The sequence below is a fragment of the Schistocerca cancellata genome, unplaced genomic scaffold, assembly GCF_023864275.1.
Source record: "Schistocerca cancellata isolate TAMUIC-IGC-003103 unplaced genomic scaffold, iqSchCanc2.1 HiC_scaffold_1169, whole genome shotgun sequence".
Classification (NCBI taxonomy): Eukaryota; Metazoa; Arthropoda; class Insecta; order Orthoptera; family Acrididae; genus Schistocerca; species Schistocerca cancellata.
This window is the reverse complement of record NW_026047168.1, coordinates 410,489-437,549: the sequence shown is the minus strand read 5'-3', so window position 1 is coordinate 437,549 and position 27,061 is coordinate 410,489.

The window sequence follows — 27,061 nt, the reverse complement described above, 5'->3', positions numbered from 1 at the left end:
TAATAAAAGTAAAGCTTTCTGAGAACTAATCAAAGAATGAATTTAAGTTCAAAGACGATGAACATGAACCATTTAGCATAAGACATGATGGTGAAACATCCAAACACAATCTCTATATATAATGCCCTGACTGACTGCCTCATCATTGCCCAGTCCAGTGATAGATAGGATAGAAACTTGAAATTTGGAGGTGTGGATCTTATATTGCCAGTGTCATTTAAGAAGGGATTCATCAAGGGGGTGAAATATGGGATGAAAGGTTTTTTCAAAATTGTTTCTATTAAGGTAATTTTGAAACTAGACTTACAAAATGTGGTATTTGGTTTCTTGGTCAGAAATAAAGAATTAAGTGTTTCAGCATTTTTGGAAATTTAACAAGAGACTAGACTGTTGTTTCAATTGTTAAGGCTTTCTCTTAACTGGTACTTGTATTACTGTCCATGTTTAACACCTCTTGTAGTTGTCTCACCAAATATTGTTTATATTTTATTTGGTTCATTTATTTAATGCAAACTGTTACATAGACACAGTTTTGAATATAATGTTAATGTCAAAGTGCTGTACCGCCACACTCTCAAAGGTTGCATTTACAGTATGTCCACTCAAATGCCTCCATTTTCCTGCATCTATTTATTTCTGTTTATCTTATTGATATATTCTTTATGTATTCAGTAGATACATTAGTATTAGCAGTAGTAATATCTTTATTCATCTGTAGATCTCTTTTTACAAGGACATAGGACATGGCAAAGTATTTATAAGTTTATATCAATTTAAAATAAGCTAATTTGTATACACATAAATTTACAGAATTCTAGTTAGAGACAATCATTAAATCTACTCCTGCAGTGTTATTATTATTTATTTGTATAACATTTTTTATCAAACCCCTACTTTGTTTTATCTAAGTAAGCCTTCAATGTATAAAATGTATTGCATAACAGGTAATTTTTAGCTGCCTTTTTAAATAAGTGTATTTTGGCAATTTATTTAATCTCTTTTGGTAATTTATTGTATAGTTTTATTCCGTGGTAGAAAATGCTGTTTTGAGTTTCATGTTTATTTTTTCTTGGTAAATGTAAGTTGAGTCTATATCTTGTTGCATGGTCATGGACAGAGCTGTTTGTGCAGTAATTACCAATGTTATTTTTGATGTGTACAACTGACTGGCAAATGTATTCACATGGAGCAGATCAATACAATGAGCTTGACTAGTATTTTTGGTTATTGTTATTATGGCTCTTTTCTGGAGTTTGAAAATTGCATTCATATTCTGTGCATTTGTTCCCCAAAAAAGAAGGCCATAGCTAAGAATTGAGAGAACATATGAATAATATGTAACTAAAAGACACTAATGATAGGATTATAAGGGTATAACATGCTGATGATTGTTTCTTCTTTTAATAGATTTGTGTATCACTCTCCATTTATTATACCTCCTGATGTAGCCTTGTCAAGTACTAATTTTATTTTATTTGTTTCGATTATTAATAGAAACTGTTATGTAGGCATGCTGTTCCTATTTTGTGTTAAAGTTTTTCCTGTTTAGTCCATTTTTATCTATTTACTTCCCAGTCTTCAATGCACTACCACCGCACTGTCAAAGATGTTGCTTCTCTTTCAATGTTGTTTGCAAACATCATAACTTCTTTGGTGACAATACGCAGTAAATGTCTGAAGATCGCCTTGTAAGCCGAAAACCGGTTAACACAACAAAAGTAATGTTGTAGAGCAAAAACAAACTGGTGCTTTTCATTTATTATAATGTTGTTCTACCAAGAACCGATGGAAGATTCTGTTAAAATATTTTGTTAATGTAATTACTGTCATATTATTATTGATGACATTTACAAAATCCATCATTCCGCTGGCTCTATGCAAATAAAATGTAACTACCTAAATAAATCTTCAGGCCAATGGTGGCCCAAACTCTTTGGGCTTCCAGATTTAGGTTTCCCATTATTTCCACTGCTTACAGTGATTGCCTGGGTTGTTACTTAGAAAGGATACACTCAATTTCCTTTTCCTTCCTTTCCCAATATGATCTCATCCCCAATCTCTGATGACCTCATCACTGATAGCATATTAAACACTTATATTAGATGGCGACCTGAAGACCGGTAGAACAGTTTGCCTCTTCAGGAACTGACAAATATTCTCCAACCACAGAATTTAAAAAAAAATGCAAGCTTCCCAATTTGTTCTGTAGGGATAACATGTCAACAAAAATAACCAATGTTTGAAAATATTACTGGATATATATAAGATCTACTTGCCAAGTGTTGACTGGAGAAATCACATACAAGGATCATGGAAATACACAAGCATTTGGAGCCATTGGCTCCTTCTTCTGGCAGGAGGACTGAAGGGAAAGGTAGAGTGATGAAGGAAGAAGGTGGGTGAGATTTAGGAAACAGTAAGAGTTACGTAAAAGTTGCTCCGAACCTAGGGTCATGGGAGACTTTAAGGATGGGATGATGGAGAATAGGGTACTAAGCAAGATAGAGATTACTGAAAAATAAATCATGCAAGAGTCAATAAGAGCAGAAAGTAAAGTGCATTATACATGCTAGACAGGTGTTGGAGAAGGCAGTGAGGTGGGGGAATAGGCAGGTTGCAAAATTAAAGATATAGAAAAACGGAAGTGGAGTGAAAAAGAGCAACAGTTACTGAAAATAAAAGCTGAGATCACAGAAACTAGCACAAATGAAGGCCAGGTGGCTGGTAAGAACCAACCACATGTTGTAATGGCAGTTCCAACATGCAGAATTCTGAGAAACTTGTGCGAGGCACATATCTGGAAACAGGCACTGAGGTCATAACTGTCATGTTGTCGAGCATCCTCTGATACAGGATATTGTGTGTTGCCAGTATACATCTTCTGTCTATGCCCACTCATTGTAATTGATAACTTGGGCAAACAGTGTTCATCTATATCTACTTCATACTCCACAAGCCACATATAGGTGTATGGTGGAGGGTACTCTTTGTATCATTAACTGAGTCCTCCATCCGTGTTCCACTCATGAACACCACTTGGAAAGAAGCCTCTTATTGGCTCTGCTTTCTTGAATTTTCTTCTTGTGGTCATTACATGAAATGTATGTGGGAGAAAGTAATATGTTGTCTCACTCTTCCCGGAAAGTGCTCTTTCAAAATTTCAATAGTAAATCTCTCTCAGTGATGCACAACGTGTCTCTCATAACATCTGCCAATGGAGTTTGTTGAGCATCTCCATAACACTCTCATGCAATTAGGTGATGATGTAATGAAACATGCCACTCTTCATTGGATCTTCTCTATATATGCTATCAGTCCTATCTGGTACGGATCCCAGACAGATAAACAATGCTCAAGAATCAGTCAAACAAGCACCTTGTAAGCCACTTCCTTCGTGGATGAGTTACATTTCCTTAAGATTTAAATAATTAATGGAAAATCTCATATAAAGATGTGAAACAAATACTAACAAAGAGATAGAGGGGCTGGCCAGTACTTACCTCAGCTCAGTACAGCCGATAGATACACATAAAACAGAACCGAAAATTACATTCCTAGCTTTCGGAACAGATGTTCCTTCATCAGGGAGGAGAGAGGGGAAAGAAAGGGAAGAAGGGAAAGGAGATTCAGTTACTCACAACCCAGGCTATGAAGCAACAGGGAAAGGAAAATAGGGATGGTAGCAAGGATGGAGGCATGGTTGTCAGAGGGAAGCCAAAGATATTCCTGATATATCTTTGGCTTCCCTCTGACAACCATGCCTCCATCCTTGCTACCATCCCTATTTTCCTTCCCCTGTTGCTTCATAGCCTGGGTTGTGAGTAACTGAATCTCCTTTCCCTTCTTCCCTTTCTTTCCCCTCTCTCCTCCCTGATGAAGGAACATCTGTTCCGAAAGCTAGGAATGTAATTTTCGGTTCTGTTTTATGTGTATCTATCGGCTGTACTGAGCTGAGGTAAGTACTGGCCAGCCCCTCTATCTCTTTGTTAGTATTTATTTCCTTAAGATTATCATATGAATCTAAGTTTGGCCTCTGCTTTTCCAACTACTTGTTTTATGTGGTCATTCCCCTTAAGGTTGCTCTAAATAGTTACTCCTAGATATTTTGTGGCAGATACTATTTCCAGTGGTTTTTCATCAATAGTGTGGCTACAGAACAGTGGATTTCTTTTTTCTATGTAAGAACAATATGTGACATTTATTTACATTCTGGGTCAACTGCCAACTGTTCATGAATTCTCTGAAGCTCATTCTGCAAATCATTACTGTCTTATGACATTGCTACTTTGTTATAGAAAACTGCAACATCAGTGAAAGCCTACCAGATTATATATAAAAAAAAAACAAAGATGATGTGACTTACCGAACGAAAGCGCTGGCAGGTCGATAGACACACAAACACACACACAAAATTCAAGCTTTCACAACAAACTGTTGCCTCATCAGGAAAGAGGGAAGGAGAGGGAAAGACGAAAGGATGTGGGTTTTAAGGGAGAGGGTAAGGAGTCATTCCAATCCCGGGAGCGGAAAGACTTACCTTACGGGGAAAAAAGGACGGGTATACACTCGCACACACACACATATCCATCCACACATATGCAGAAACAAGCAGACATATTTAAAGACAAAGAGTTTGGGCAGAGATGTCAGTCGAAGTGGAAGTACAGAGGCAAAGATGTTATCGAATGACAGGTGAGTATTAGTGGCAGCAACTTGAAATTAGCGGAAGTTGAGGCCTGGTGGGTAACGGGAAGAGAGGATATATTGAAGAGCAAGTTCCCATCTCCGGAGTTTGGATAGGTTGGTGTTGGTGGGAAGTATCCAGATAACCCGGACGGTGTAACACTGTGCCAAGATGTGCTGGCTGTGCACCAAGGCATGTTTAGCCACAGGGTGATCCTCATTACCAACAGACACTGTCTGCCTGTGTCCGTTCATGGGAATGGACAGTTTGTTGCTGGTCATTCCCACATAGAAAGCTTCACAGTGTAGGCAGGTCAGTTGGTAAATCACGTGGGTGCTTTCACACGTGGCTCTGCCTTTGATCGTGTGCACCTTCCGGGTTACAGGACTGGAATAGGTGGTGGTGGGAGGGTGCATGGGACAGGTTTTACACCGGGGGTGGTTACAAGGGTAGGAGCCAGAGGGTAGGGAAGGTGGTTTGGGGATTTCATAGGGATGAACCAAGAGGTTACGAAGGTTAGGCGGATGGCGGAAAGACATTCTTGGTGGAGTGCGTAGGATTTCATTAAGGATGGTTCTCATTTCAGAGCAGGATTTAGGGAAGTCGTATCCCTGCTGGAGAGCCACATTCAGAGTCTGATCCAGTCCTGGAAAGTATCCTGTCACAAGTGGGGCACTTTTGGGGTTCTTCCGTGTGAGGTTCTGGGTTTTGGGGAGATGAGGAAGTGGCTCTGGTTATTTGCTTCTGTACCAGGTTGGGAGGGTAGTTGCAGGATGCGAAAGCTGTTTTCAGGTTGTTGGTGTAAATGGTTCAGGGATTCAGGACTGCAGCAGATTCATTTGCCGTGAAGACCTAGGCTGTAGGGAAAGGACCGTTTGATATGGAATGGGTGGCAGCTGTCATAATGGAGGTACTGTTGCTTGTTGGTGGGTTTGATGTGGACAGATGTGTGAAGCTGCCCATTGGACAGTTGGAGGTCGACGTCAAGGAAAGTGGCATGGGATTTGGAGTAGGACCAGGTGAATCTGTTGGAACCAAAGGAGTTGAGGTTGGAGAGGAAATTCTGGAGTTCTTCTTCACTGTGAGTCCAGATCATGAAGATGTCATCAATAAATCTGGACCAAAGTTTGGGTTGGCAGGCCTGGGTAACCAAGAAGGCTTCCTCTAAGCTACCCATAAATAGGTTGGCGTCCAAGGGGGCCATCCTGGTACCCATGGCTGTTCCCTTTAATTTTTGGCATGTCTTGCCTTCGAAAGTGAAGAAGTTGTGAGTTAGGACAAAGCTGGCTAAGGTAATGAGGAAAGAGGTTTTAGGTAGGGTGGCAGGTGATCGCCGTGAAAGGAAGTGCTCCATCGCAGCGAGGCCCTGGGCGTGTGGGATATTTGTGTATAATGAAGTGGCATCAATGGTTACAAGGATGGTTTCCGGGGGTAACAGATTGGGTAAGGATTCCAAAGTTGTTGGTGTCTTTGATGAAGGATGGGAGACTGCATGTAATGGGTTGAAGGTGTTGATCTATGTAGGCAGAGATACTTTCTGTGGGGTCTTGGTAACCAGCTACAAAAGGGCGGCCGGGATGATTGGGTTTGTGAATTTTAGGAAGTAGGTAGAAGGTGGGGGTGTGGGGTGTGGGGTGTTGGTGGGGTCAGGAGATTGTTGGAGGTTTTGTAGGGGGCCTAAGGTTCTGAGGATTCCTTGAAGCTCCACCTGGATATCAGGAATAGGATGACCTTGGAAAACTTTGTATGTAGTGCTGTCTGAAAGCAGACGCAGTCCCTTAGCCACATACTCCTGACGATCAAGTACCACGGTCGTGGAACCCTTGTCCACCGGAAGAATGACGGTGGATCGGTCAGCCTTCAGATCACGGATGGCCTCGGCTTCAGCTGTGGTGATGTCGGGAGTAGGATTAAGGTTTTTCAAGTAGGACTGAGAGGCAAGGCTGGAAGTGAGAAATTCCTGGAAAGTTTGGAGAAGGAGATTTTGAGGAAGAGGAGGTGGGTCCTGCTGTGACGGAGGATGGAACTGTTCCAGGCAGGGTTCAATTTGGATAGTGTCTTGGGGAGTTGGATCATTAGGAGTAGGATCAGGAATATTTTATCTTCTTGGCAAAGTGATATTTCCAGCAGAGAGTACGAGTGTAGGACAGTAAATCTTTGACGAGGGCTGTTTGGTTGAATCTGGGAGTAGGGCTGAAGGTGAGGCCTTTGGATAGGACAGAGGTTTCGGATTGGGAGAGAGGTTTGGAGGAAAGGTTAACTACTAAATTGGGGTGTTGTCGTTCCAGATTGTGTTGATTAGAATTTTGAGGTTTTGGGGGGAGTGGAAGTGGGAGATTGAGTAGATGGGAGAGACTGGGTCTGTGTGCAATGAGAGGAGGTTGAGGTTTGCTGGAAAGGTTGTGGAGGGTGAGTGATTTGCCTTTCCGGAAGTGGGAAACCAGGAGATTGGTTAGTTTTCTGAGGTAGAGGGTGGCATGCTGTTCTAATTTGTGGTTGACCTGTAGGAGGATGCTCTGAACATCCAGTGTGGATGTGAGAGAGGAAAGATTGAGGACTTTTATTAAGGATAGGAGTTGCCGGGTGTGTTCATTGGCTGAGTTGATGTGTAGGTGAAGGATTAAGTGGGTGAGAGCTATGGATTGTTCAGTTTGGAACTGGCATAGGGACTGATGGAAAGACGGGTTACGATGGAGTGTAAACGGTACAAATGGCAAATGCAAAAGAGGGGAGAGTAATTCGGATGGCAAATGCCTGCAGATTGGTGTGCAATGTGATGGGATCATAGTAGATATCATACCAGACCAGCAACATAACCCCTCCATGAGCCGGAATACCTGCCACAGGGGTAGGTCAAAATGCACAGAGGCATAGTGTGCCAAGTCAATTCGATCACATGGGATTAGCTTCGTTTCCTGGAGAGCTACTATGAGTGGACAGTGCAAGTGTAGCAGCAACTTTAAGTCCTTGCAGTTGGAGCGAATGCCATGAATATTCCAATGAAGAAGTACCATCATGAGAAGAAAAAGAAAAAGGAGAAGCAAGAAGGGGTCACCTTGAAGGCCACTGAGGACCTGGCTTTGAGCGAGCACTGCTGTCGCCATCAATAGGTGGAGAGTCATCCTCCATTTTTTCAATAGGTTCATCGGCCACCATGTTAAGATGGCCAGGAGGGGGAGATTCCTCCACTGGTAAACGGCCAGATGTTCAGCTACCAGTGGTGCGGCCAGGCGAAACGGATGACGGCCTGTGGCGGCAACCGCTGTGTGGCGCAGGAGAAGAAATGCACCGTGGCAGAGAAGGAGAACTTTGCTTCCTATGAGCCTTCTTGGAAGGTTGTTTAGTTGAAGTACCAGTCAATGGCTGGGAGTTCAGGGTACGTAGGTGTGGTGTCAGCGCCAGACACCACACTTGCTTGGTGGTAGCCTTTAAATCGGCCGCGGTCCGTTAGTATACGTCAGACCCGCGTGTCGCCACTATCAGTGATTACAGACCGAGCGCTGCCACACGGCAGGTCTAGAGAGACTTCCTAGCACTCGCCCCAGTTGTACAACCGACTTTGCTAGCGATGGTTCACTGACAAAATACGTTCTCATTTGCCGAGACGATAGTTAGCATAGCCTTCAGCTACGTCATTTGCTATGACCTAGCAAGGCACCATTATCAGTTGCTATTGATATTGTAAATAATGTACAGACAAGAGCTATGTTCAACATTAATGAATTAAAGTTAAGTATTCCACCATCTGCGTCCGTTTTTATAAGTTCTAATTTCCTTGTCCTGTTCCAGACCTCACGCCAGCATGCGTGAGCTTAAACGCGTGCCTTTCAGCTTCCTCTATTCATATGGGTTGGCTCTCCTGCCAGCCCACAACAGTAGGAAGTCCTCATGGGGCGGTTCCTTCTTGAAGGCCCGTGCATCTGACTTCTGGGTCTTAGTCTTGGCAGACGCTGATGAAGGTGCTTGTGTCTTAGGGGTGACGGGAGGAAGAGGAGACGTTGACCAGGCAATCTTAGCGCTGGCCGAACAAACAACCATAGCACTAAAGGTCAGGTTGCATGTCTGCACCGACACCTCCCTGGTAGGCCGAGGAGACGCAAGAACAGTACTCTATTTCCCCGCTGGGAGCAGCGTTGGCTTCCTACGAGCAAATAGCTTGTGAGCAGCCGAGGTGGACACTTCCTCTTTGACCTGAATTTCCTGTATACAGCATTCATCCTTGTAGATGGGACAGTCGTGGGAGGACGCTGCATGGTCACCCTGACAGTTCATGCAACAAGGAGACGGAGGTGGACAGTCACCCTCATGGGTGTCCCTGCCACAAGTGATGCATTTAGCCACATTAGAACAAGACTGGCGGGTGTGATTAAAACACTGACACTAGTAGCAGCGTGAAGGTGTCGGGTCATAGGGGTGAACAGAAATAACCTCATAGCCCGCTTTGATGCACGACGGCAGCTAAACACTATCAAAGGTCAAGAAAAGTGTCCGGGTCGGTACAAGGTCATTGTCGGCCTTTTTCATGACCCTACGGACAGCCGTCGCGTCCTGCTCAGCAAGGAAAGACTGAATCTCCTTGTCAGTCAATCCGTTGAGTGATCTAGTATATACCACACCATGCGAAGAATTCAAAGTGTGGTGAGCCCCCACCCGGACAGGGAATGTGTACAGGAGTGTGGCCCGAAGGAGTTTTTGTGCCTGAAAGGCGCTCTCAGTTTCTAACAACAAGGTACCATTATGCATCCTGGTACAAGACTTGACAGGTCCGATGGCATCTATGCCCTTCTGAATAATGAAAGGGTTGACAGATGAAAAATCTTTTCCATCCTCAGATCTAGGAACTAGGAGCTGCTTTGGGGCAGGTGGTAGTACTTTTGTCACTGGGGCTGGTCAAGTTTCCGCTTTTGGGCAGAAGTCGCGAGAGAAGAAGAAGAGAAATCCATTGCGGATGAATCCCCCATGATTGCCAGTGTCTCAGATGGTGCACTACTTCCTTGTGGGGACCCTCTCCGAGGGTGCTCCCACCTTAGGTGAATGTTTACACCTCAGGTCACACCTCCCCAGAAATGGACGGAGGGACCAATCGGCATGGTCGGAAGGTGTCAGCTCAGGCAATCACCTCTCCCTGGGCCTGGCCTTTACGAGGGAGTACGTGGGTGCCTTACTTGTCTACCCAGGGCGGGGAATTATGCATTACCCCATCATCGGCTATGCGTGTGAACGCGTGGGTTGGCCTTCAGGCACGCACGGGGAGGAAAGAAGAATAGGAAAAAAGGGGAGAGAGGGAGAGAAAGGACATACTGTCTCAAACCGTGAGGTGGAGACCAGAGGGTGGACAAGAAGGCAAGGTAAAAAGTAAGGAAGACAGTGAGACAAGGAGAAGGACAAAGAAAGGAAACAAACAAAGGAAGGAAGAAGCCAGAATAAGTGAAAAACCAAAATGTCCACAAATGTAAATCGTTGAACCGTCCACCTCTGGATGCAGGCGCAAACTACCCCCTTGAGGGGGAGGGAATCCTTTTAGTCGCCTCTTACAACAGGTAGGAATACCTCGGGCCTATTATTACCCCGGACCCACTGGGGGAGCGCGTTCGAGTAGCCGCTCTAATTTAAACTCTTTAATTTTATAAAAAGTCACTGCGTACTGCAGGGCGCATACTAGTAATTATATAAGGAAGTTTCCACTGCACACGGATGAGATACCGTTGTGTGGATAAACAACATATCACTAGTGATCCATACTGTATTCCCAATGTAAGTAGCATAGTGCACTTGAGTAATTATAGTTACGATTAACGCTATTGTGATTTCAGTATTTGTTTCATCCATGACCCTAAAATTTCAACATTATATGTAAACTGTATTTTCAGTATTTACCTCATTTTAGCTCAGAAATAACACAGCCCACGAACCACCTCCTGACAGTGACGAAATGTCAAAGCATACATCCGATGCCACCTTATCTACGTTTAAATACATTCACTGATTTCTAAATATTTCCATCCATCTCAATTCAGTTCAACAAAAATTATAAAAAAAACATAAATAATCATATTTACATACATATGTATTTAATTATTTACATTGGCGACACGTTGGCCAGGACATTATTGGTGAGCTGATATTATTTTTTTGTTGTTGTTTTAAGTTTCATCACAAACATTACTCTGAGAAATCACCAAGAAGGAATGGAAAGAATATTAAATCCAGAAAGCATAATGGAAAATCTGGTCAGACTGTGACAACAACACCACAATAGAGAAGGTAGGACAGTCTTATCATATCTATCGCATTTGACTCTGGCACAATCTTTCATTAACTCGTGATATATAGTGAAGTTTTGCAAAAGTTAAAAAAGAAAAAAGAAAAATAAGTGATTTTTTACTACTGAGTGTGAACTTTTTTTTTCAAAATTTTATTCAGATTTTCAAAGTATGACAATAATTATTGCAAAATGGCCAATAGACAGCGTAGTAGAGATAACATGGCGTGTAGACACATCATCAATAATAGATCAACTCTATGCATTGTTTGAATAACATTTATATACAAGCTAAACACTGTAGATACTCATTTGCTGTAGAGACAAGTTTAAAAATATTTCACGCGTTTACTTTACTGAAGTTTCAAAAAAAATTTATTACATTTTTACTATTGATATGTTCACGACTTGTAGTATGGCAAATGAAATGGATAACATAAACAGTTCGCCTACTGCAAGTTCCGTATCCAATGAAGAAGCATAGAATTAAATTACGCTTGCTCAAAACACTAACGCCGAAACAGTAAATGAAACACAGAACCTAAATAATCTAGCAGTAGCAACCGACAGTAACACAGAGACGCAAGATATGGAAACTGAATCACAAGCAGTAAATTCTCACGATTTACCAGGGGCAGATAATGTTCAAACAGTAAATTTCTCACAATTTATCAATGCAGTCATGCAACAATTTCAGCAGATGAATACAAGTTTACAGAACAATGACAAACAGTTTACGGAAAAATTTCAGGAAATAAACAAAAAACTTGACGGTAATGACGCTAAATTAACCAAAATTGGTACTGACTTAAACAAAAGGATCAATGAAATGGCCACCTAGTTTTCAAAACTAACAGTTTTAGCAAAACATAATGAAACCAAAATCAATGTTCTTGAAACCAATGTCAAACAGTTAAGTAGCATATGTGACACCGTGACGACAAAATTTGGAAAGTGCGTCACGACTCATGATGACATCACGAAGTGTGTCACACAAGTAGAGACAGATTTAGAAACCATGACAAAGACAATTGATCAGACAATCAAATTAGAGACAGACAGACGTTTTTCTAAAATTAATAAAGAATTTTGAATGAATGAATGGGAAAGAAAGAGAGAGAGAATGAGAGAGAGAGAGAGAGAGAGAGAGAGAGAGAGAGAGAGAGAGAGAGACAGACAGAAGTGCTTGGATGGGGATGAATAGGTGATGATCAGGACAACACAACACCCAGTCCCTGAGCGAAGAAAATCTCTGATCCAGCTGGGGATCAAACCTGGGCCCTTAAGATTGACAGTATGTTACACTGACCATTCAGCTACCGTGGGCGGACAATGATTTAATAGAAACAAGCAGACAGCAAACTGACTTATTCAACAACCTTGGACTCTGAAGCAGATATTCAGTCTACTTTATTTATTACTTTGGGACATATAAATACATAGTATGGGATCCGTTTGGTTTGTTTACTGAATCAATGAGAAATATCAGCTTAAAAAAGTAAAATAGCATCATAGTGTTCTCAGAATTTATTCTCAGTAACTATTCCTTTTCCTTGCTCCCCTTTCATTTTTCTGTATCTTTTATTTTGCAGCCTGTCTATCCCCCCACACTTCTCCACCATCTTCCCCCACCCCATATACGCCTATCAGGTACAATGCACTTAGCTTTCAGCTCATATTGACTCCGCATGATATATATATATATATATATATATTTTCAGTAAATTGTTTCTAGCTGATTACCATGTCCTCCATTGTTAAGCTCTCAGGTTTTCAAATCTCATCCAGCGCAGGCACCAAGGATCAGTCTTTCCTTCTCATCCTGTCTGGTAAGTCTCCTCCGACCTAGGGTTTTGGGCAATTTTTCCATAACTCTCTCTATTTCTTAAGTCTTGCCAGTCTTCTTCCTTCAGTTCTCTTTCTTTCCCTTCAAATCTTCTGCTAGAAGGAAGAGCCACTGGCTCTCAAAGCTTCCACATTTCTATATCCTTTATACATACTTTCAGCTGCCACCAGCTTGGTGAGTAGATCATCTTATCTATCCAATTATATTGCAGCCATCTTCATGATTGTGATGGCGACCTGGCTGTGGATGAGGTCGTGGTTGGTATGAGAGTCAGTTACCATCTGACATCAGTTTACGAGTACTCAGAAAAAAGCTTGTAAGAATTCAATTCCATACAGCTGGATCCCAAAAAAAAAAAAAAAAAATTTGGTAGTTCGTACCACCACAAGACCATAAATGCAAAAGTTGTTATTAATAATCTGTGTCCCTGACATTCTATCTACAAGTATGTTAAGTAAGTTTCAAAATACCATTTCACACTTAACACTTAGTCTGCTATTGACACTATTTTACTCAACTCCAGTTCCTTGTGACTGATGCATCAAACAGGCTACAGTACATTTTCCTACATTTTTATTACATGATACATTATTATCTTTTTCACAGTTTTAGGAAAATGCTGTACACTGGCACTTAAGTAAAATGCTAATCCGTGTGCATACATAGAACTTATTGCAGGTTTGCTAATACAAACTACTCTATCAACAATATATTGGATGGAGCAAGTGCTGGACTGAGTATAATGGAGCAGCTAGATGAGGCAAGCAAATAAATCTGTAACAGTTATGCTACATAGGAAGAGTTTTTGTTTGTCTTTTATTGTTAGCCAAAATTAGCAGCAATGTCTTTGTGTACATGGTAACTCCAAACTGCGACAAGGTTTGAGAGCACTTGCCCGCTAAAGGCAAAGGATCCGAGTTCGAGTCTCAGTTTTAATCTGCCAGGAAGTTTCACATCAGCACACACTCCACTGCAGAGTGAAAATTTCATTCTGTAAACATGCCCCACGCTGTGACAAGCCATGTCTTTGCTATATCCTTTCTTCCAGGAGTGCTAGTTCTGCAGGACAGCTTCTGTGAAGTTTGGATGGTAGGAGATGAGGCACTGGAGGAAGTAAATCTGTGAGGGTGGGTCATGAGTCATGTTTAGGTAGCTCAGTTGGTAGAGCACTTTCCCACAAAAGACAAAGGTACTGAGATAGAGTCTCAGTACAGCACACAGTTTTAATCTGCCAAATTTTTCTATACATGCTTAATTTTAATGGCTGTGTTCTGGATCTTCCAAGCTCTGACTGACAAAAATGCTCCTCAGAGAGCACACGGGCTATGTTTTACTCGGGTAACCAGTGCTTCCCTTTCTGCTATACTCCTCGGAAAAAGTTGTGCCTTGATATTCCTATCTCTATCCCCTGTCAATGAGGCAGCTTCCTTTTGCCTCTGTTGGGCTCTCTGTCACTCTGTAAAACATCGAGATGAACCACTGTCCGTAGGTCTTAAATCCTTAAACAAAGTTTTTATAAGAGTTATGTGTTTGGTGGCATCTCAAAAATTTCAAAGGCCTAGCTGGGAGTTCACCTGTAAGATAGCAATCTCTTGGCACGCATCCCAAAGCCAGATTTTCTGCATTTGGCAGTCAATAGCATCTTTCGCTAACATTACTCCTCACTCCAACTCGTAAAACATTTGTGTGAGCGAACACTACAGAATGTCTCGACTGTTGTCTATCTGCACGGTGGTGCCATTAGGGATCATAAAGACATTTACTGGGCCAGGCTGCCACAGTGAAAGTTTCCCCTCACTGCCGCTATCCAGACGAGCTCAGCCGGGTCCCTGACTGTCCCAGTGCTCAGCTCAGTCTGTGTCACTGAGTGTGCTTCCAAACATCCCCTAATTCCCAGCTAATGTACAAATCTGTTTTAAATTACTCTCTAAACTGACAATCACTCACACATTTAATATCAATACCGTGCTTCATTCATAACTAATTATGCAGCTCAAGGTGGGCCTCTACTATGAAGTCACAAGAATTTGTGTATGTTGTATGACAGTGTTGAAAAATTGTCCTGTAACAATTATTATAGCTTCATACTTAGGTCTACATCATTTTATGGCCACAGAAAGAAAGTTCCTGTTTCAATTGAAATTTAAGCTTGGAATGTGAAATATTTTAAAATGTTGTGTAAATGCCCCATTCCATCACATTAGCTAGTGTAGGTGGTCACAGTTTGGAAGAGTCCATTCAGGATGGCAGACAGCTGGTCATACATCATACCCTCATAGAGTACCATGCATGAATAGAGTGTAAGAAGATTTGCTAGCTGATTCTCAAGGGAATGAAATATATGGTGAGAACCTGGGATCAGGATGACATACAAATGCACTAGCATATGGTTTAAGTTAAGTGATTAATAGCATACTATTATGGGAAGCAAAAACAAAATTTTGACTATGATATTCCTCACGTCAAGCTATGACAAAGTGGGCAAAGTTCTGTTGAAAGATGTAAACAGTTTCCACAAAGCCTGTAAATGTTGGTAAGTGAAGTATTCGATTGTTACCAGGCAATTTAATCAAATACATTGGCACTGTAAGAAAAAACTATGGTTCTGGGATTAGACATGTCAATTCTTGTCTGTTATCCAGCCTGGCAGCCAAATTCTGAGCCCTGTAAGAAACCAAGTGTGATTTTAACTGACACACATCTTGGTGGAACATTGTGAGTGAAGCTCTCTGTACTGTGCCATGTGGGCAAGGTTCAATAAGGGTGCACCCAGCCCTTGTGAGGCCAACTGAGGAGCTACTTGATGGAGAAGTAGCATTGCCAGTGCCAAAAACTGAAAACGGCCGGGACAGAGGTGTGCTGACCCCGTGCCCCTCCAGTGAATTTTGTTAGCTGAGGATGACACAGTTGTAAGTCAGTACCATCACTGTTTACATGTCCAAGGCCTGTTGACATAGATTTTTTTTTCTAGGTTCAAGTCATGGCTCAAATGTACTGATTGTTATTTAGAAAAATTTTTTATGCGAGGGTAAAATATATGATTATTAAGCTGTTGTTACAAAAGTTTGCTTATGGCCCATCATATGTACAAAGACTCTCTGAAAGAAGGAGGCTAAAAGACTGATAGTATTCACAGGTTCCTAATATATCTAAACTTCGGCTAATGCTCACTATTACTGTATTATTCAGCTTTTCTGTAAATTCACAATGGGGCACTGACTGACTTGTAAATAAAGTTCAAAATTTCATAATGACAAAAATAAATATAGATCAACCGAGTGCACAATCTTTTTTAAATCTCATCTTCACCAAGAAACAAGTGAAGGTGAGTTACATACAGGTTATAGATGTCACCTGTGAAAGATGAGGGGAACAGCTAGTTATGTCTTTAGATTTTTCTGTTTTCTTCATAGATTAATTCTTAAATTCCATGAGTTTTCTTCTATTTAAGAGGTCTAGTGTCACATTTTTGTTACTTTAAAGTGTAAATTCAGGCAGCGTGTAGCACAGTCATCATTTCTCTTGAACGACTAACTACACTGCTCGGTTAGGCACGTGGACCACCAATGTGGTGGCCGGTTGTCTGGCCTCGCCCATTCGTCTGCGAGTCACTCCTCCGACGGCATCTGAGCGAGCACACAGGGGGAGGGGTTTACTAGTTATTGGGACCACTAGTGTTGGACACATTAGGGAGATAGGGAAATATTGTTCAGAGCCAGAAAGATAGCCAATATGCACAGGGTATGTCTGTCAGGGAGCCTCATCCGAGATGTGGCAGCTTTGCCTGTGGCTATCAAGCTTGCAGGGTGCAGTCATCTGCGAGGAGTGGCATCAGTTCCGACAATGCCTTTTGCGAGGGTTCCGAGGTCATCCTCAGTTCCTACAGATGACTGGTGAAGGCTGCTGGCCTCACATATGGAGTGCAAGCACAGCTCACGATTTGCAGCATAGTTTCCAGAGTTGACTGGGGTCCTACGGTCTGGAGCTGAGTGGACAATCTCTGCCAGAGGCTTTGTTGAGTCTGACAGTCTTGGCTGGACCTGCATTATTGGGTGGATAATTGTAGGACTCTCCTTAACAGGTCAGGATACACTACACAGAGGAAGCAGCTACTCAGTTAGGGAAGTACTTGCGGGGTGCACATGGTGGTTTTTAGGCTAGATGGTAGTCTGAGATACTCTGATGAACACTCATCAGTTGACATGCCAATAACAAAATCAGACCGCATTCAGAGTGAAGACCCCTTGACAAATTTCATCAGTTAATTGTGGAAGTATTTGCAACAAAATTCCCAAATTTATTTATTTTATTGTTATTTATTTACGGCTTATTTAGCCTGACTAGATTAGATGCTTAAGGCCCTAACTTACGTATGACCAGGAACAACACATACAAACAATATTACACAGAAAACACAATAATAATAATTTGCATTATTAATCAAAATAATAACTGATAATAATAAAAAGTAATAATAATAATAATAATAATAATAATAACCCGTGGAGGCCCGGGAAAAGAATAGGCCTCCGGTATGTTCTGCCAGTCATAAAAGGTGATGAAAAGAACAAACCACTAATAGGGCTAACCCCCCTTTTAGTATGATTAGTGTAGTATACACCACTTCTAACAAACACCGAACAACGCGCTCCAGTACGCGGCCGCCAAATACATCGCTGGCCGCACTTCTCTGGGCAGTCCGCTGCTTCCATCGCTGGCCGTCTACACACCCATGCTCCCTTACGTGGCCAAGTACATTGCTGGTCGCACTTCTCCGGGCGGTTCGTGGCTACCATCGCTGGCCGCCTTCGCGCGCGCGCGTTTGTCAGCACACAGCAATTGGCTATGCCAGGAAACATTGCGATTGGTTTTCCCTGGAAAACAGTGACCCCAGCCAATGGCTCCATTAACTAGCAAGCCTTATATAAACCCAGCTGCTGCCGCAAATGACAGTTCTCATCGGGAAGTGCAGTACGCTGTGTTCCAGCTGCTTGTGGATGACTCGCCGAACAACTTGAGGTTACCTGGCTGCTCGGCGGAAAATCTTGCGACTTCACTTGGAGAGATTGAACTTCACTGGACTTGGGAATAATTACGGGACGTGCACCCCACCAAGCACATTCGGACATTGGTATAACCAAACTTTAATTCTGCATTACTTCTGAGTGTGAGCCTGGGTAGACACTTGGCTAACATAATTGTTAAAAAGTGATTTGTGATTTAATAAACCAGACTGAAGAAGTTATTGTGTTATTCCTGGTTATAACTGTTGTGGATTGGCAAGACAGCCAACCCACTATAAGGAAGCCGAAAGGCACGTGTTTAAGCTCACGCAGGCTGGCGTGAGGTCTGGAACAGGACAAGTTATTGAGACTAGCAAAAAAACGTACGTAGCTTCTGGAATACTTAACTTTAATCCATAATTGGTGAACATCGCTCTTGACGGTACATGTTTTACAGCATCAATAGTAACTGGTAATGGTGCCTTGCTAGGTCGTAGCAAATGATGTAGCTGAAGGCTATGCTAACTATCGTCTCGGCAAATGAGAGTGTAATTTGTCAGTGAACCATCACTAGCAAAGTCGGCTGTACAACTGGGGCGAGTGCTAGGAAGTGTCTCTAGACCTGCCTTGTGGTGGCGCTCGGTCTGCAATCACTGATAGTGGTGACACGCGGGTCCGACGTATACTAAAGGACAGCGGCCAATTTAAAGGCTACCACCTAGCAAGTGTGGTGTCTGGTGGTGACACCACAATAATAATTAGTTAGTTCAGGACAGAACTAATGAAGCCTTGGACAAGCGCTGTCATGGTCGGAGACGACGCTTCAAGGTAACGACACTGCTAGCCACACGGAAAATGATTTAAATCCAAATAGACGTGTTTTGCAGGATATGCTTCCTGCAACCACCCTAGAGGGAAAACAAAAACAGAGGATGAGATGGTCAGATGAAGTTAATCGACACCTCATGTTCTGTTATTACCAAGCAACAAACCTAGGAACCAACACAACTGGATACAGATCACAAGTATACACAACATTTATTACCAGATACCCAGAATTAAAATTTTTAACAGAACAATGACTAGCTGATCAGATTCATGTAATAATAAAAAATAACAGGATACCCCAGTCAGAATTAGAAAACATCAAACAACAAATACTGGAACAAAATAATGTGCAATCAGAAGAAGAAGAAAATACAGTAATGGACTCAAACATCCCAAAGCAAACAATCAAAGAACAACACGCATCAGTTAAACAATCAGAGGAAAACGAAATCTTAAGACAGCCACCAGAACAAGCAGAAATAGAACTCGAAGTAACACACATGTTAAATATAGAAGAAAAATTTCAGCTGACATATATAGAATACAAACACACAAATACAGACATTAGACCATTCTTGCACAGACCGCCAAATAACCCACAAGTCGAAACAACAATAACAACTATCAACACAATCATACACTACAAAATAAATGAAAACACAACTACGGAAGAGTTACAACCACTGGTTTATATAGGAGCATTCAATATACACACTAGGCAGAGATCAGAACCAACCAACACACAGAAGAAACCCACAAAACCAGCATGGCAACACAGGCTACAGATCATAATAGAAAAACTGAGAAAAGACATCGGACAGCTAGCACAATTTATAAGAAATGAAATGTCAGAAAAATAAATGAAAAAGGTTAGGTAAAATCTCACAACAAGAAGCGATAGAGCAATTAGATGAAAAGAAGCAGAAATTACAAGCATTGGCCAAACGACTTAGAAGATACTAAAAAAGTGAAAATAGAAGGAAACAAAACCAAACATTCATCACAAACCAAAAGAAATTTTACCAGACAATAGATAACACACACATTAAAATACACAATCCACCAAACATAACAGGCATGGAACGCTCCCAGAGCAACATATGGTCAAACCCAGTACAACATAACAGGCATGCACGGTGGATACAAGCAGAAACAGATACATACAAGATGATACCACAAATGCCTGAAGTGATAATTTTGCAACATGAAGTCACCAAAGCAATTAATTCTACTCACAATTGGAAATCCCCTGGAAAAGATAAAATAGCAAATTTCTGGCTAAAGAAGCTCACCTCAACACATTCACATCTAACTAAATTATTTAACATTAATGATATGGTTATAATAGAGGGAAACATTCCACGTAGGAAAAATATATCTAAAAACAAAGATGATGTGACTTACCAAATGAAAGTGCTGGCAGGTCGACATACACACAAAATTCAAGCTTTCGCAACAAACTGTTGCCTCATCAGGAAAGAGGGAAGGAGAGGGAAAGACAAGTTGCCGCCACTCATACCTCACCTGTCATTCAACAACATCTTTGCCTCTGCACTTCTGCCTCGACTGACATCTCTGCCAAAACTCTTTGTCTTTAAATATGTCTGCTTGTGTCTGTATATGTGTGGATGGATATGTGTGTGTGTGTGAGTGTATACCCGTCCTTTTTTCCCCGTAAGGTAAGTCTTTCCCCTCCCGGGATTGGAATGACTCCTTACCCTCTCCCTTAAAACCTACATCCTTTCGCCTTTCCCTCTCCTTCCCTCTTTCCTGATGAGGCAACAGTTTGTTGCGAAAGCTTGAATTTTGTGTGTATGTTTGTGTTTGTTTGTGTGTCTGTCAACCTGCCAGCACTTTCATTTGGTAAGTCACATCATCTTTGTTTTTAGATATAAATTATTTAACAGTTACATTGCAGACCCATACACATTCCGTGATACACTTACACATGGAATAACTTATCTGAAACCTAAAGATCAAGCAAACCTAGCAAAATATCACCCCATAACATGCCTACCAACAACATACAAAATATTAACTTCAGTCATTACACATAAATTAATGTCACATACAACACAGAACAAAATGATAAATGAAGAACAAAAAGGCTGTTGCAAAGGAGCACGAGGATGTAAAGAGCAACTGATAATAGATGCAGAGGTGACATATCAAGCAAAAATTAACAAAGGTCGCTACACTATGCATACATTGATTACCAAAAACTTTTGATAACGTACCCCACTCATGGTTACTACAAATATTGGAAATATACAAAGTAGATCCTAAATTGATACAGTTCCTAAACATAGTAATGAAAAATTGGAAAACCACACTTAATATCCAAACAAATTCAAATAATATCACATCACAACCAATACAGATTAAGCGTGGAGTATACCAAGGAGACTCATTAAGTCCTTTCTGGCTCTGCCTTCCTCTGAACCCACTATCCAATATGCTAAATAATACAAATTATAGATACAATATTACTGGAACATACCCACACATTTGCTATACATTGATGATCTAAAACTACTGGCAGTAACAAATCAGCAACTCAATCAATTACTAAAGTTAACAGAAGTATTCAGCAATGATATAAATATGGCTTTTGGAACAGACAAATGTAAGAAAAATAGCATAGTCAAGGGGAAACACACTAAACAAGAAGATTATATATTGGATAACCACAGGGACTGCATAGAAGCGATGGAAAAAACAGATGTCTATAAAAGTCTAGGATACAGACAAAAAATAGGAATAGATAATACAAATATTAAAGAAAAATATAGACAAAAGCTAACAAAAAATTGACAGCAAGAAACAAGACAAAAGCTATAAATAGTTATGTTATACCAATATTGACCTACTCATTTGGAGTAACACAGACCTAGAAGCACTCAATAAACTTACACGATCACAATGCCACAAATATAGAATATATCACATACATTCAGCAACAGAAAATTTCACATTAAGCAGAAAGGAAGGAAGGAAGGAGGAAGGGGATTTATTGACATAAAAAAACCTACATTATGGACAGGTAGACAATTTAAGGAAATTCTTTATAGAACAAGCAGAAACTAGCAAAATACACAAAGCAATCACTCACATAAATACATCGGCTACACCATTGCAATTTCATAACCACTTCTACAACCCTTTAGATCACATAACATCAACAGATAAAAGGAAAATAAATTGGAAAAAGAAAACACTACACGGCAAGCACCCGTATCATCTGACACAGCCACACATCGAGCAAGATGCATCCAACACATGGCTAAGAAAAGGCAATATATATAGTGAGATGGAAGGATTCATGGTTACAATAAACACCAGATATTACAGCAAGCATATTATTAAAGATCCCAAAACCACAACAGATAAATGCAGACTTTGCAAACAACAAATAGAAACAGTAGATCACATCACAAGCGGATGTACAATACTAGCAAATACAGAATACCCTAGAAGACATGACAATGTAGCAAAAATAATACATCAACTAATTGCCATACAACATACACTAATAAAACAACATGTTCCCACATACAAGTATGCACCATAACATGTACTGGAGAATGATGAATATAAATTATACTGGAACGGAAACCATTATAACAGATAAAACAACACCACATAACAAACCTGACATCATACTCACCAATAAAAAAGAAGAAATTAACACAACTAATCGAAATATCCATACCCAATACAACATATATACAAAAGATAACAGGGAAAAAAATTGAAAAATACATCCAAACTGGCTGAGGAAGTCAAGGGCATGTGGCATCAGGATAAAGTTGACATTATACCAATTATACTATCAACTACGGGAGTCATACCACACAATATCCACCAGTACATCAACGCAATACAGCTACATCCAAACGTATATATACAACTACAGAAATCTGTAATTACTGATACATGTTCAATTACCCGAAAGTTCCTAAATGCAATGTAACATATACCGTACAGTTAAAAGGAAGTCACACTTGATCAAGGTCCATGTCACTTTCCATTTTTAACCAGACATAACGTCTGAGAAAGGAAAAAATAATAATAAAGTTATAGTAATGAGAATAAGAATAATAAAATAACAGAGGCATTACGAATGATATTGATTAGTTTGGAGCTTTTGAAGCCTTCCTTGGTATTAGAAGAAGTGGAAGGGATAATGGAGGAGAACAGGGTTGAAATTAAAATGACAACAGCTTGTAGGAAAGAAGGTAATATCAACAGAGAACTCTGTAGACAAGAGGAGGGAAAAGTAGAGGGGGAGGGAGGGTTGACGACAGTGAGTTGCAAGAAGAGATACTTCACTGTTGTGATAGAAAGTGAGTCATTAGCTCTCTTCTGAAGTTCGAAATGATTTTATTTCTCTAATCTTTTGAGAAAGATTGTCCCAAAGTCAGGTTCCTCATACAGAAAATGGCAGTGCTGTGTTGTGACGCAGAGAGGATTTTACTTTATTGAGAATGAGTATATCTGCTGTGCTGTTCAGACAGCAGTGTAAGACTTGAAGATAAATAGGCAGGAGTGCAGTGATTGAGAAGATGATGCAGCAAGCCGCGTGGAGTGGCCACACAATTTGAGGCGCCGTGGCATGGTTTGCACGGCCCCTCCCACCGGAGGTTCGAGTCCTCCCTTGCGCATGGGTGTGTGTGTGTTGTTTGTTTAACTAGTGTGTAAGTCTAAGGACCGATGACCCCTCAGGTTTGGTCCCTTATGAATTCATACACATTTGAACATCTGAACGATGCAGCAAACACAGTGTATGATAATCTTTATGTCTATCAGCACATAGCCATGATAATTGTTCATAGGACTGATATGGTGGAAATAGTGTAAGTCACAAATGTATCACAGAAGCATTTTGCATCAGTTTGTAACGCCAGAAATGCATATCCTCCTATTTCCATCTATTGTGCTATTATTTTTTTTCCTTGCTTTGTTACCTCAAGATATGACATTTCTGTCTCTTTGTATATTGTAATTGTTTTACTGTGGGTATATATATATTTATACATTTATGTCGATATATAATTGGTTTGTTTCGTGAATATTATTTGTATTTTTACGCTGGGTATTGCCTAGGGAAGACTGCTATCGAACGATTACGTCGATAGGTCGTGTGAAGAATCAAAGTATGTAGGAACTTTGGTAGTGTTAACTCTGCCGTGTGGAGTGCGGGCTGAGAGAGGGAGTCTGGCTGGAGTAGCGAGTGGAGCAGGTGTGTTGTGTGAAGCTCCCGCTAGTTGCCGCGCTTTCGGGGTTTGGCAGAATGTAATTGCGCTCGACTCGCGATGATAGTTTCTGACATGGTGTCGCGTACGGGAAGCATTAGCTGGCGCACATCAAGAGCCCGTTTCGCCTGGTGACCGTGTCGAGAAGAAGGCGCGCCAACATCCAGCTTCTGCAACAACGACGGCCGACAATGAGTGACTGTCGCCACCTCCTCGATCGACGGCTTCAAACCTTCAATCAACCAACAAGGAAGACTGGAAGCACGTAAAATTTTAGAACTGTATGGCAGACCTCAGCTTATAAAATTGTTCCATTTGCCTCGCAAAATTACAGCAACTTAGCATGAACCTTTGTTGCTCATTGTCCCAGTTGCATTACCAAGCAGGGTCCCTTCCTTTTTCGGAATGAACCCGAGTCTCGTCGAAATTCAAACGCCAGCATCATTTTATTTCACTACTTTAATTTCAAAGTTTAGTTAAGGTATTCTACAGTATTTAGATTGCACAAGCACAAATTAAGAGTGCGAGTTTTGTTACCGTATTTTAGCTTACCTGTGACTGCAGCTCAGCTTGGTACGTACTAAATTTTACTATTGTTAATTGTTCAGAATCATTTAATTCAAGTTCAAAGTTAAATCTCTTATTTCTAAATTGCGTAGATTCAAGTAGCTTTTGAAACGATTGTTGAGGTAGTCCAAGACTAACCGTATTTTACTGAATTTCGATGTGCTTCAGAAAGAAAGTTCACTATTAACTTCAGTCACTAAATTAACTTTCGATTTTCCTGTTTTATTAATTCTTTTGCTAAATTAAGTCAGAGTGTAGCGAAATTTATTACTTCTGACAAACTTTCAGTTTTCACACTACACGTGTCAACCTTCAGTTGCCACGCTTCTAGTGCTAATTATATGTGTAACAAGCTTTCTTTTTCAGTTACTATAGTAATTGTCCTTAGGACTGGCGACCGTAATTTCCCCAAATCTCAAATATAATTACCGCTAGTTAATTGTTAACGTAACGGCCGCACATTTACTTTCTTTATTAACTTTACCCCTTTTCAAAATTAATTTCCATCAGTTTCATTAGCATTTTTCCTTTCATTTAGATGTAACCCTTTCCTCCCTCTTTACCGACAGATTAACTTCGGTGACGATTGCTTTTCCCAAATTTCCATTAGGTACACGCAGTTTAATTTTTCACTGTCATTAAGGTCGATAAGTGAGGGGGAGGTTACACGTGGCGACCTGGTGACAGGACAATCTTCAGGTTTGATGTTGTTCTGGACACGAATTTTGCATTGTGCAAATCTCGTAACAAAGTATTGGGTACGTACAGGCCGTTACATCAGCGAGAATAAGTAGTGGGAGTAATCCTAATTATATTTGAGATTTGGAATTTATATTGAAAATTATTAACATGAGTGAAGGCAACAATTGCAAAAATTTGGTAGACTTGGATACGGAACAATTGGTCGAACAGTGGGAAACGCGCACCGCGGTACCCATTGTTCAGGGGCAGGCGGCTAGCATGAAAGACGCGACCGCCGAAACGCAACAAAGAGCAGAAATGGAATTCCAAACTTTAGAAAATGTTTCGGAATCGGAAGTGAAAATCAAATCTGAATCCCTTGATGACGAATACGGGGGGACAATTAAAGAGGAAGCCGCTACGGAAGTGAAACCGGTAGTTTCCGGGAATTTAACTGATTTATTGAATGTTTTGATTAACGAAATCAAGAGTCAATCGGCCAAGCTAGAAGCTCAGGCTGCCAAGCAAGAAAGGCTGCCAAGCAAGAAGCTCAGTCTGAAAAAATTGAACGGATGCTAGACAATCAGAACAAAGCTATTAACGTTGTTAACAACAATGTTGGAGTTGTTAACACAAAAGTTGATAAAATCAAAGAAGATATTGTTGTAATTAATACCGAAATCGGTAATCTTAAACAGGAAATGATAGGCGTTCAGGCGGAAATTGCGAGCATAAATACTCGTTTTTATTCCGAAATTAGCAGAATCGAGAAAAGTGTAGGAGAGTCAGTTGCTCCGATCATCGAGAATAAGGTGACGGAACAAATTCAATTAGTGAAAAAAGAGGATCAAAAGAAAGTGGAAACTTTAAAGGCTTTAGTGTCCGAAGTAGATGCTAAAGTGAGGGAGCAGGCTAATACCTGCGAAGAGAAAAGGAGGGAAGTGGAAACGCTTGCGACGACCGCTTTCCAAGTAATTACGAGAGTGTCGGAATTAGAAAAGAAACTATACGAAAAACAGAGCTATGTGCCAATCTATGCACATAGTTCGGAATTGTTGACGAAAGAGGAGCGGTTCGACCCCTTGAAAAAAGGCGGTATACACGCGACGGATTTCATTAAGAATTGTGAAAGAGTTTTACCCAGATCATGGACTAATGAGAGAAAAATTAATGCGGTTATTGATGTGCAGGCTGGTGATGCCAAGCGTTGGGGCTTAAACCTCAACATTACGAACCTAACTTTTGACGAGTTTAAAAATTTGTTTCTGGCTGAATACTGGTCAGAGCAAAAACAGCAAAGTGCCTGGAGCGAATTTGTCGTATCGAGGCCTTTCGATGCGAATTCTCGCGGTTCGATGAAGGAGTTTTGTGAGGGCTGGATCCGCAAGTTGGAATATTTGCGTGATCGCCGCACGGAATCCGAAATAGTCTGGGAACTCTACAAAAAGCTTCCAGATGATACAAAACGCTACGTAGGAAGCAATTACAGGACAATAAATGATTTCCTGGAAAGAGTGGAGGACGAGGACAATTGGCACAATAATCGCGACAGTGGTAGAGGTCGTGGTAACAACAACGGGTACCACAGCAACCACAACAACGATAACCATGGAAATAATGCATACCGCAACCATGGCAGCAATAACAATAATGGTTCGGACCGTAATAACAATCGATACAATGCAAATAATAACAGGAATGACGGAAACCAGTATCGTACTAACGTGATACGGGCCTCACAGAATAGTAATAACCATTAGCCGCGCCGGTGAGGGGCCGACCGGGCATGGAGAAATTTTGGAGGCCCAATAACAGGAGAAAACCCAGGTGTCGCCGTTATGAAAATTCCGTCTGGAATAATCAACGGCGGGAGAGTGTGATAGTGTTAGGAGAAAGGAGTGAGCCCACAAGTAGTAGATCAGCTGTATACACGGC